The sequence below is a fragment of the Brienomyrus brachyistius genome, chromosome 5, assembly GCF_023856365.1.
Source record: "Brienomyrus brachyistius isolate T26 chromosome 5, BBRACH_0.4, whole genome shotgun sequence".
Taxonomy (NCBI): domain Eukaryota; kingdom Metazoa; phylum Chordata; class Actinopteri; order Osteoglossiformes; family Mormyridae; genus Brienomyrus; species Brienomyrus brachyistius.
Window position 1 is genome coordinate 27,240,513 of NC_064537.1, and position 12,331 is coordinate 27,252,843.

At 39.6% G+C, this 12,331-nt stretch overlaps 1 protein-coding gene across 5 annotated transcripts in view; it reads right to left on the reverse strand.

Annotated features, from left to right (window-relative positions):
- Nucleotides 1-12,331, reverse strand: part of LOC125742388 (protein ELFN1-like) — a 112,264-nt gene that overhangs the window by 5,091 nt on the left and 94,842 nt on the right. The gene's annotated exons all lie outside the window — the stretch shown is intronic.

Below are 12,331 nucleotides of genomic sequence, written 5' to 3' on the forward strand. Positions count from 1 at the left end.
TGCTTCACCACACACACACACACACACACACAGGTTTGTAATTACTGTATATCTTTCTGGGGACTCTCCATTTATTTCTATGGGGAAAACTCAAATACTGACATGATGACCGTAACCCCTACCCAGCCCTAACCTTAACCTGAAAAATGGTCCCCACAATGTCAAAATAACACTTTTTACAGTATGACACTGTGGGGGGCATTTGGTCTCTACAATGTTATGTAAACCTAATCTACACACACACACACACATACACACAGATATATATGGATGTCATATTCATCCATCCATCCATTGTCCAAACCGCTTATCCTTCCGGGTCACGGGGGGTCCGGAGCCTATCCCGGAAGCAATGGGCACGAGGCAGGGAACAACCCAGGATTGGGGGCCAGCCCATCGCAGGGCACACTCACACACCACTTGGATGTCATATCAATTTTAAAAAACAAAAACAACCGACAAACAAAACAAGCAAGGACTGAAGATGATACCCAGGTATAATAACAAATGAATTATACCTAAACTTGAGCCAGACCTCGAAGAAACAAGTTCGTCGCAGGACACAGTAAACTTTTATTACAGGGCACGTGACCGCTCACTTAACACAAGATTATCACTGTGAACCAACACTACTTCCTGCTGAATATTTGTCTTTGCTCAGCATCAGTCACCTTATGGCTGTGATATGACTGAATCACAAGGCTTGGCACGTTAAGCTCTCACTGACAGTTGTGAGGAGCAGATTGCAACATCAGCAAGCGACGTCTGTTGTACCATGAATCATTCGCAGAGTTCACGCTGCTAATGAATCCTGCGGTTCTGGCCGTCTGCACCACCGAAATGCCAGCGTCAAGGGGTCGCAATATTCCATCAAAATCAAACGCTGTGTCCAGAATCATTTCACGTCATTTCAGCTGTGTAGCTGATGCTGATAGATAACTGCCACATATTGCAAGTTCTTTCGCTTTATATGGTTCCTGACTTTGCATTAAATGCACACAGAGTTTCAAATTGAGATTGATATTTAAGAAAAAGCCAAAAAGCTTCTGTGCAGAGTGGCTCATATGTGAATACATGCAATACACCCACATGGAGTCTGACTGATGGGGTGGGACAGAATGTGCTGATTATTGTGGGTTTATCTGTTTTATTTAATAGTGTGAAAGTGTGGTGCAGTTTATTACGTTGGCCTTTATCGATGATGTCACTGGGAGTGACATGGAAGTAATGAGTTCTGCATTGAGGGATAATTAGTTTTCTCAAATGGAAGACCAGCATCGCAATTGTAATTGTGTTCAGTCCAACATCATGAGGAAGCAATTTCTCAAACTCGCTGGACCAATCTGAAAAGCATAACATTTGGTATAATGCTTTGAGGGGATTATCCCAATTCATTTACTTATATAAGTATAGCGGACGAATTTCCCACTGGCGATCAGTGAAACTGTCTGTCTGTCTCTCTCTCTCTCTCTCTCTCTGTCTGTCTGTCTGTCTCTCTGTCTGTCTCTCTGTCTGTCATGTAAACCCTCTCCCTGTCAATGCTGTTGTATGTCACTCTATGCTGCTAGCGGATGCTATTTCATGCCACTGTGCACCTGTATATGGACGGTATGACAGTAAAGCTCACTTGACTTGACTTTCACATATTTATATACATCAACCTGTTGAGAAACACACCATATACACCACCAATGATGTAATGTGACATTGCAACATTTATTAGTGGTATTTAGTTCTGTTCCAAAACCACTCCTGGTGTGGAGTGTAACATTTCCCCATAACTGTATGCAACAGTTTATAGGATTATACAATCGCGTTATTTACAATTTATTGAATTGTAGATTTGTATAATATTCTGCAGTTATTATACAATTGCAATATATCATTAATTCTTTACATTGTTTATGAAGTAGTACAGTAGTATGAGCTACTATATATATATATATATATATATACTGAACAAAAATATAAACGCAACACTCTTGTTTCTGCTCCCATTTTTCATGAGATGGACTTAAAGATCTACAATTCATTCCAGATACACAATATTACCATTTCTCTCAAACATTTCTCACAAATCAGTCTAAATGTGTGATAGTGAGCACTTCTGCTTTGCTGAGATAATCCATCCCACCTCACAGGTGTGCCACATCAAGATGCTGATCTGACATCATGGGTAGTGCACAGGTGTACCTTATACTGCCCACAATAAAAGGCCACCCTGGAATGTGCAGTTTTTTGCTTTATTGGGGGTCTGGGGACTCAGAACCGGTCAGTATCTGGTGTGACCACCATTTGCCTCATGCAATGCAACACATATTCTTCGCATAGAGTTTATCAGATTGTCAATTGTGGCCTGTGGAATGTTGGTCCACTCCTCTTCAATGGCTGTGCGAAGTTGTTGGATATTAGTGGGAACTGGTACACGCTGTCGTATACGCCGGTCAAGCACATCCCAAACATGCTCAACGGGTGACATGTCCGGTGAGTATGCTGGCCATGCAAGAACTGGGACATTTTCAGCTCCCAAGAACTGTGTACAGATCCTTGCAACATGGGGCCGTGCATTATCTGTCTGAGTGGCTGGTCTCAGACGATCTTGGAGGTGAACCTGCTGGATGTGGAGGTCCTGGGCTGGTGTGGTTACACGTGGTCTGCGGTTGTGAGGCCGGTTGGATGTACTGCCATATTCTCTGAAACGCCTTTGGAGACGGCTTATGGTTGAGAAATGAACATTCAATGCACGAGCAACAGATCTGGTTGACATTCCTGCTGTCCGCATGCCAATTGCACGCTCCCTCAATGCTTGTGGCATCTGTGGCATTTTGCTGTGAGACAAAACTGCACATTCCAGGGTGGCCTTTTATTGTGGGCAGTATAAGGTACACCTGTGCACTACCCATGATGTCAGATCAGCATCTTGATGTGGCACACCTGTGAGGTGGGATGGATTATCTCAGCAAAGCAGAAGTGCTCACTATCACACATTTAGACTGATTTGTGAGAAATGTTTGAGAGAAATGGTAATATTGTGTATCTGGAATGAATTGTAGATCTTTAAGTCCATCTCATGAAAAATGGGAGCAAAAACAAAAGTGTTGCGTTTATATTTTTGTTCAGTGTATATATATATATACACACACACACACACACACAAAAACCGGTATTTAGCTTAAATGAAAATGGCATGATAATTTTCAGTTACACGTCTGTGTTCCTTCATCCCAGCACTGTTTTCAGATGACAGATTTGAAACCTAAACTATTTTATCACAGGCAAGTGTACTAATACCACACCAGCAAGGCTTTGTTTTGCTTGACATGAAGATAACAGGCAGATGATGCCTTGTTCACATCAGCTTTCCCAATACACTGTCACTTCCTAGAGCATAGATATTACTTTACAGACTACACTACTCTAACCTGATAGTTCAACTAGTTCATCATAGTCAAACCATCCATCCATCCATCCATCCATTCATCCATCCATCCATCCATCCATCCATTCATCCATTCATCTGTCCATTCATGCATCCGTTTTCTAATAGCTTATTCTGGTCGTGGGGACAAATATTAAAATTAAATTAAGTTAAAGAAGATGAGCTTCAGTTTATGGAATACAGTTCAGTTGAAAATACTGCCTTTCATTTGAGAAAGCTTTGTAATTCACAGTAGGCTACTGACAAGTGCCAATTTCCTGCCTATTTGTACATTTTATATGGTTTAGCGATGTAGAGTGCTGATCCAGTTCCGGTTCTGGTCCACGTTCATTTTAATATGCAGTCAGAGCTTCATTTATACTGTAAGAATGTACCTTGCGGTATCAGAGCACTTTTCTGTACTGACATCCTTGTTCACCCCATAATATTTCCTGTTCCTAGTTCTGTTTCACTTGGGTATTGAAAAGGCTTAAAATCAAGGTTTATTTGTTTTCCCGACTAAACGGAAGCTGGTTACACACATTTAAAGGGTAGGAAATGTACATAAAGAAGATTCCAGATGTTTTATAAAAACAGTTCCTACAGTATTTGCTACCTGTCCTAAGAAATGAAATTACATGTAAAATGAAATGAATGTCAAGAGGGTTGAAAAATCCAGTGGTAAAATAATACTTTCATTGTACTCAAGTGAGTAATAAATCCATTTTTTGTGATGTTTCCATCTTGACATTCAGTCTAGCATACCCACATATCTCTCATTTCCCTTTGGCCATGACTGTCATTTTATTTCTTTCTTGAGAAAAAAAATATATTTAGAAAAAAAACATCACTTCAGGCTTAATTCGCTGTGGCAGATTGACATTATCAGGTTTTCTTACTGTGTAAAATTCATATTGAAAATGACCCTAACCTGCATTAAAATACCTGCAGAATTATAATTCTCACTCATTCACACAAGATGAGTTTACATGTACACGTTCAAGTTAAACAAATCATTACGATCTTTTTTAAAAAAACTTCTGTGCCCACAGGCTTGCTCATCAGAGAACATCTCTTTGCAGTTCGTCAGTGGTCACAAGAAATGAATTTAGACAGATTCGCATTGAGATCATTTCAAATTGTGAAGCACTGTGGCCTCGCGCCTGGAGGTTTGTATATCATCCCCTGCCCTGTGAGTAGATGTTCTGCCCAGGGACGTCCCCTGATACTCCAGTTTCACCCCTTCCAGGGTGTCCCCTACCTTTTCCCCTTTGCTATATGGGATACGCTCTTTGACCATGTAAGATAAGTGATTAAAATATGGCCGCAGATGGCTTAATAGATGCTTTTCTTTATTTCCTGTAACACCAGATGTACACAGGTTTACAAGATCCCAACAGCAGATATCCCATCTGCAACTGAGAATAAAACTCAAGGTATGCCTAATAAAAAAGGTACAATCCTGAATGTCATACATGATCCATGACTCCGCAGTAATGAATTAGAGCACTATGGGCATATTGCAAGGAAAATAGGGTTTGGCATTCAAAACGAACTGTCTAAGTAAGAAGATTAACATAATTATAGACAACATGCAGCAGTTCCTCAGTAACATAATGGCAGCAGAAGGGTACGTAGGTCATATTTAAAAAATATATATTTCAAAATTCATTATGGTATGTTTTATGTAATATAACATAAATTAATGTAATAGCATTTTAACATAAAATGTTACCTGTAGGATACATTGTGAGGAAAGTTTGCAGTTGGATGGCAACCTACAAATGCTAAGATGGAAAAGATGGAAATAAGCTTATAATGACTGCAAATGACTTCCCTGCGATGGGCTGCCCCCCCCATCCTGGGTTGTTCCCTGCCTCGTGCCCATTGCTTCCGGGATAGGCTCCGGACCCCCCGCGACGCAGTAGGATAAGCGGTTTGGAAAATGGATGGATGGATATATATATATATATATATATATATATATATATATACACACACACAGTCGTCCTTCGCCATTTCACGCTTCGACTTTCGCGGCCTCACTCTATTGCGTTTTTTTGTATATTCATTAAAAAGTTGACCTAGACACTGAAAATGATACATCGCTACGCATCAGAAGCATCTTTGCTCTTCGTAATTAAATGTACAATGATAATAATAATAATATGATATTTGTAACATTGAATATGTCTTTTTTTCTCTTATTTTGTCCAATATATCGGGTAATACGAGTGTAATTGTAATAACCTGCCTGTGCGATCCTCTTGTGTGCCACGCCCCCTTATTAACCACGTGTGCAGCCCCAATCGTGACCAGCTGTTTTCTGTCAGTTTGATTCTTCCGGTGTATTTAAGTCCACATCTGAGTCTGTAACCCCAGGTCTGTCATTGACGTGTTGATGTTACATGTTCCTTTGTCCTGTATTTGGAGTGATTCCACACAAAAAACCCTTCGATCCTGATTCCTCCTCTCCCCGTTCCTGATTCCGTGTCCAGCAATCATAACAGTAATGGTGAATAAAGGGTGTTATTTCATGTCTAATTATGTTAAAAACCGTATTTAGAAGCTCGTAAACAGGTTTGCTATGCTCTAACTACGAAAATATTCGGTTTATAAACAAAGAATCCTACAGTACTTTGCGGAAATTCACTTATTCACTTAGAGTCTGGAACTGATTAACCGCGATAAACGAGGACCGACTGTGTGTATGTACAGTATGTGTATATATATATATATATATATGTATGTGTGTGTGTGTGTCAACTTACTCTTGTAGTTTGTAAATAGTAATTTGAATTCCAGTCACACTCGGCATTGATTTGTTATGTATGTTCATCAATGCCCTTAAGATTTGTGAACTGTAAGTTTCAAATTACTATAACCCTCCTTAATTTTTTTAAAAGATGCTGCTTTATAAACACTTTGTTACTTACAGGAAGCTTCCTTCGATCCAAGTACCAATAGTAAAAATATTAACTCTAGTTTTACTTTCTTGATATTAGGCTTGCTTGAGTATTAATAACATGGTCCACGGAGCTTGTCAATGCTACACCAAAGGCTTCCAAATTCTGCATAACATATGTGAGGAACACTTCTGAAATAACTGCAGTAAAATTTAATTATTCATTCATAACTGCTTAATTATTTATGTAAATACCCCACAAAATGCAAACCTGTGGCTTCCAAACAAGACGACCTTTCACAACTGTGTTTTTCTTAGTAGGTTTACCACTTAGGGGCATATTTTACCAATCTGAAGCGCATGGTTTATGGCCACATGTTGCTGTCTTGATTGCACACCCTTTAAATAACAGTGAAATACTGCACCGTTGACCGATTTTATTGGTCAGATGCAGAATCGCTTCTGCTGCCTCCAGATAGCAATGTGTTAACATTGTACCTGAGTCCACCTCATTTTAAGACAACAGGCCTTTGAGTGTTCAGATGGGTGCAAGTACATTGTGGGCACAAATTTACATATGATTTCAATGATTCTTGGATGTAAGATATAAATAACAATTGTAATGAGAGGGGATAGAAATAGAACCTTCCAAATATAATGAAATGTTAGGAAAGCCAAATAAGTTACAAATTAAAATAAGCCAATAAAATGCATTTTAAGGTTTGGACGTAGTCTACATTACAGCTATCTCCATGGCAACTAAAAAGCAAGGCAGCCTGCTTCCATCAAAGGCCTTCATAAGACGAACCCGTTGTGACTGTTCATATAGTGTTATGCAATTTATGATTATCAGTTATGCAAATAAACTGTTAAGAATATCTTTTTGTATTTCTGGTTATAATACTCTTTCAGTGACGAGTGAAATACTGTTCTTGGAGAAATGTTCATAAAAATTAGACATCTCGTATGAATTATTGGAGAATCAATGATTGGACCTGTAACCCGCCTAAGATCTTTACTCTTCATAAAATCTTTGAAGCGTAATTGAATACTGGTCTGCAGCTCGCACGGCCATCGATGTTGAGTATTTCGAGATGTATATGCACAGGGGCCCCTACTTCTTGGATCTTGAGAGAATTTCAGAGTGAATCATGTACATGACACCACAGGTCAAGGGTAAAACCATGTGTCAGCATAAATGATTCAGCCCATGAAATACTGGGTTGCCTTCCCAATGGTTTCGTTGAGTTCTAACATAGTTGCTGGCATTGCAACATCATTTTGAACTGAAATCAATAGATTCCGAACCTTTGTCAGAATAGCGCATAGCAATGGTCAGAACAAAAGGAGAAACAAGTGATTCAACAGGGCTAGCACCTCTTGGGAACCACCTTAAGCTGCCACTCAGCTAATTGAACGACCAATTTTTTATGAACTGTAGCTGTTTGATGGAGCAGAGGGACTTGCATGTCTTTTGTAAGTTGAACAAAGTTTTAGAGTTTTCTGTTGCTGGGCTGTACACACACACCATCATAAATTATGGGTAATTTCAAAATACCAATTAGCCTATTTGTAAGTCTTTAGACTGTGGGAAGATGCCAGAGTACCTGAGAACATGCAAGCGCCACACAGACACAGAACAAGATGGGGTTCAAACCCCCAACTGTGCAGGGGTGCACAAATAGTGCTACCTACTGAGCCACTGCCGCAGGTTCACAGCTAAATGCCTCACTAGCCTCACAGACATCTACTGCCTCAAAAGAGGTGGTCACCTATTGGAAAACAGATGTAGAGGATGTCAAGGGCACTGATAAGTTATCAGAAGTCAGAAGTACTGTAAAGCTTCTTGGGTAGACTTTAAAGAAGCTTTTTAATAGGATCCTACCTGTTTAATCCTGTATGTGACCTTTGTGTTAGCTTAGAGTCCAGTGTGTTAGGCTTCCAATTCTACTTTATACAGCCATTCAAGCTACTTGACTGAGTTTCAAATCAGACAGTACACCGCCAGATGTTTATTTTCCTGATACTGACATTAACATGCTCCAGAGTATCTCTGCTAGGCAGCCCCCACCAAGCACCAATGGGCTCGCTTTGGGCCTTAGACATAATTACGTTGGTTTAATATCAGTTCAATTAAACCTACACTGTGAATAATGACTACGCCGGTAACCACGCCCCCGTGCATGGTTAACGTGAGAAGAAAAGCTGAAGAAGGAAGCGTTTCCCCATGTCCCACCGTGGAGTCTCATCAAACACACCAGCTATGAAACCACGGAGTGAAGCATACGGCCGGCTGCACCACAAATTTCAAAAAAGTAAGTCATTGCAGACTGTTGCGCAAGTCTCAGTATTCAAATTGTAATTACATGCTGTCTCATTATGTGCTAACACTAAATGTAGCGACTAAATGCGATGACAATGTTTTATCAAGACATGTTGCCATGTTAGCCCATGTAATACTAATTTATTCATAGTAAACTGTCAATCATGTGGAACAAGGTTTTTCTGAGGTCTATATAACGAACTATACACAAATCTATATTTATTATTGCAAGTGTGGTTTCGGGAGAGTCTGCCAGATTAAGCACACCCTTTCAGCAGGAATCCAAAGTGGGCATTTCTGCAGTCCCTTTTGATGAGAAATCGGACTTTGTGCTTTCGATTATGTCCCTGAAAAGGCTACATTTCCTGTATCACAATATCTCTGGCTTTGAGACTGGAGTAAATGAACGAACCGCCCAAAAAACAGACCCATAACTTGCAAGATGCAACAGCAACATGGCATCCAATCATTTAACCTAAACCTAGTTTAAATGCACCTCAGACAGTAGGATGGGAAGGTTCATCGTTAAGGGTAGTTATTGTGCATCACTTTATCCAGAGAAACATAATGTGGCCGATTTCAGTTTATGGATTGGCTGATTAATCAGAGCCTTTTGGGGGGCTGTTGCTAAAGCAGGATTCTGCAATATATATGCTAGAAAGCAGATACAACAAGTGTACGGTCACTTCTGTTTGGCATGATGAAGACGTCCGAGCTCCCAGAAATCTGTGGGAACTTATGGTGACACGGTAATGACAGAGGGCATGAGTTTTTAATTACTAAGTCATCATCTCCTGTGTAAGAGTAGCTATTCCTGTCTTGTGCACTGTGGGGTGTGCGTTGGCTGCATTTTCATGCATATCCGCCGTATGTAACTTTCAAACCTCAACTAATGAATATCAAGGCAATGTAAGTGCAGGAATTTATTATAGTCAGTGAAAGAGCGGTATTCAAAAAAACCATCAGCAGCGCTAATGGTTGCTGAGATGCCTGCAAAGTTGATGGCTAATCATTCAGGTTAAGAACAGCATCTGTCACTGGTAAAATATATGGTAAAATAGTCAAATATGCCCTAATGCATTAAATGTCGGATGGAGCTCGTCTTCTTTCTTGGGTCTGTTTTCACATGCATGTTTATATGTCTTTTATCTCAAAATTGTACCATTCATCATGGAATTACCCGGTTGGATGTTATCACTGCTTGTACCTTAATTTCCTCTAGTAGATCAATAAAGTCTGTCTGTCTGTTCACCAATTTCAAGCAGTAGAACAGCACATGATCTCTTAAATACACATTAAAATATTATGCCATTAAATATTGTTGTAATAAGAAAACAGCGAGGGAAGATAGGTTTTAGTTCTAAAATTATTATACAGTAATGTGTTTGTAAGAAAGCATTCCATTCTCTTTAGTTTCTTTGAAGGTTAACTATTGATTTTATTGAACAATGAAATCTACTTACAGTAAATGGCATGTTAATAACACTCATCCATCAATCCATCCATCTTCCAGCCTCTTACCCAACATAGGTCATGAGATGTTAATAACATGCAAGAGTTTATTAAATTTTCACTATTCTGGAATTTTAGCAATAGTGCAGATGTACAAGAGGCCAGGGTTAATTCACTTGGGGGTCGATTCTCCTAGAACTTAAGTCAAAAAGCGCAAAGCTGTGTGCTTTTTTAAAATTTAGCATATTCTCCTATTGACTTAAGTCTTGGGTTTAAATGCACTTATTCCATAGGCAGGCAATATCATCCGCAAAGGGCCGGTGTGTATGCAGGTCATTGGGATAACCTTTAGGTCAGCGCTTCAAACCCAGGTGTGAGGACTCTAATTAATGTAATTAGTAATGTAATTTGGGAGTTGCATTGAAAACCTACATACACAATGAGCCTTTCTGGATGGATTCCGGAAGAGGGTCTGGATTCAGGGGTGATGTCTTTTGAAGGCTGCATCCTTTGAAGGATGCAGCCTAGGAAGGCATAGTCTTTGTAGGGTAGGTATGCCCACACTATATACTCTATGTCAAGGGTCCCAAACAGAACTACTTGATGAGGACACTTATCTAATTGGTAACCATTCCATGCTTAATGGATATAGATGTGTGAGCTTTTAGTGACTAACAATTGTTTTGGAATAATTGGAATAAAGCCATTGCTGTGGCGTAAAAGCTTATTTGGACTATGCAGTTGATTGCAATATTATTTTATCAGTAACGCACTCTAAACTTCCAGTCCGTGTTACTATTAGTACAAACATTTACACCATAGCTTTTGTTTAGGCATATTGTTCTGAATGAAGTGGAAAAAACGTATATAGATTCGTTCTTGAACATGAAATGGGTCATTCTCATGCACATAATGTTTTTAAATTAGCTTGATGACAAACTCATATTATATTATTGTCTAAAATGTCAATTTTGCCTCTGTTGCAGTTGCAGAAAAAACAACTGACAATACAAAACATTCAAACACATTGTGTTTTGTGTTATTTGATCTTAAAACTGCAACTTTAATGCCTATTTGGGGAAAATGGTTGAGAGATCATTAAATCAGAGCTATAAATGACATCATTTTAATATACCTAATATGTTAATGCAATGCACAAAATTCAAACTTTCTTGTTGAAGGATTCTCGTGTCTGTGAGAATGGCCAAATATAGGCATGGTAGGCTAATGCCATGTTTTAATTCTATTTCTTTCATGGCCACGCCTTCTTTCTCGGGTTAAGTGCGGTGGGAGTGTCCGTGCTAACGAGGGGAGAATACGCTTAACTCAGAAGCACATAACTTATATAATATTTATTAAGTGCTTTTTTAGCTTATGTGCTCGATGGGAGAATCGCCCCCTTGATATATGGTTCATTTCTTCAGAAAGACCTCTGTATAAATGGTATAATTTTCCACAGAAAAATCTCTCCTGCTCTCTGTCATCTCAGAAGTTGACTGGCTTTACTGGACAATTTTAATAAACCCTCCACAATCTAGTGAAATGAGCTATAACACCTAAAAAGAAAAGAAAAATGAAAAGGCAGCTCACAGAACTCGTCGTCATACATGCATCTCAAAACGTCTGGTCACAGTGAAATGAATGACAACCAAATTTAATTGACACCAGAGTGGAAACAGTGACCCCTGACTGGTAGCCTGACAGCAAATTTACAACCAGCTGGCCATGCAGGACCTCCATAAAAGGCGCTAGGTAATCCGGCCGCATGGCAATATATCAGGGATTTATCTAGGGAATGCCTGTTGGTTTTGCACTCAGCCTCAACCTTGATTAGTTTCTGGTTATGTTTGCGATAGCAGGAATGTGTGTGAGATCCTGCTTGTTGCCTTTTCATCAATGAAAACCAAATCTTTGTGCTTATTTACCCGGAGTGGGGTCATGGGAGTCCCAAGGGGCATTTCTCCATCTGACCTCTCCTCTCCTTACATATCTATTTATTCTGGACTCAGGAAAACTTTTAATATAGCCCCAGAATGTTCCATTGCTGCCTGAACATATTGACTGACAGAAGATAAGCTGGAATACATTCATTGGGTCTTGATGATGAGATCACATGAGCTCCGATGTTTTTCAGAGCATGTATGATTAAAGTGCAAGTCCAATCCTGTTCGCCAAAAACAGGACATCTGGGGTGGTACGTACAGCTGATCCGGGTCTCTCCAGGACCTGGTGA